Source organism: Capra hircus, chromosome 25, assembly GCF_001704415.2.
Source record: "Capra hircus breed San Clemente chromosome 25, ASM170441v1, whole genome shotgun sequence".
Taxonomy (NCBI): domain Eukaryota; kingdom Metazoa; phylum Chordata; class Mammalia; order Artiodactyla; family Bovidae; genus Capra; species Capra hircus.
The window spans coordinates 26,541,593-26,542,173 of NC_030832.1; the positions used below are offsets into that span (position 1 = coordinate 26,541,593).

Below are 581 nucleotides of genomic sequence, written 5' to 3' on the forward strand. Positions count from 1 at the left end.
TGTACCTTGACCAGGGATTGAACCCATGCTGCTTGCATTGGAAGTGCAGAGTCTTAACCCCTGGACCACAAGGGAATTTACTCCATACACTTGGAAAATTTTGTTGTTGTGGGAAGATAGACATTCTGTACATTTTCAGTACACTGAAAACACTTCAGCAGGCTCTTTCCATTACATTTTTTTCTTGTTACAAAATCACTGTCCTGTTGTTGTCTGTGGCCATGTGGCCTAATGGATAAGGCGTCTGACTTCGGATCAGAAGATTACAGGTTCGAGTCCTGTCATGGTCGCAAGGACAGGTTGCTTTTTGAGGGCTTCCCTGGTGGCTCAAGTGGTAAAGAATCCACCTGCAATGCTGGAGCCACAGGAAATGCAGGTTTGATCCCTGGCTCAAGAAAATCCCCTGGAGGAGGAAATGGCAGCCCATTCTAGTATTCTTGCCTAGAGTATCCCATGGACAGGAGAGCCTGTTGGGCTATACAGTCCATGAGGTCGAAAAAAGTTGGCAACGACTGAAGCGACCTAGCATGCACGTAATTGTAGAAAAATCACGAATTGCAACTTAGGAAGGAGGAAAAAAG

The 581-nt window shown here is 45.8% G+C and overlaps 1 non-coding gene across 1 annotated transcript; it reads left to right on the forward strand.

Moving 5' to 3' along the window:
• TRNAR-UCG lies at positions 218 to 290 on the forward strand. Its single transcript has one exon. It is a non-coding gene; the product is annotated as a tRNA-Arg (tRNA).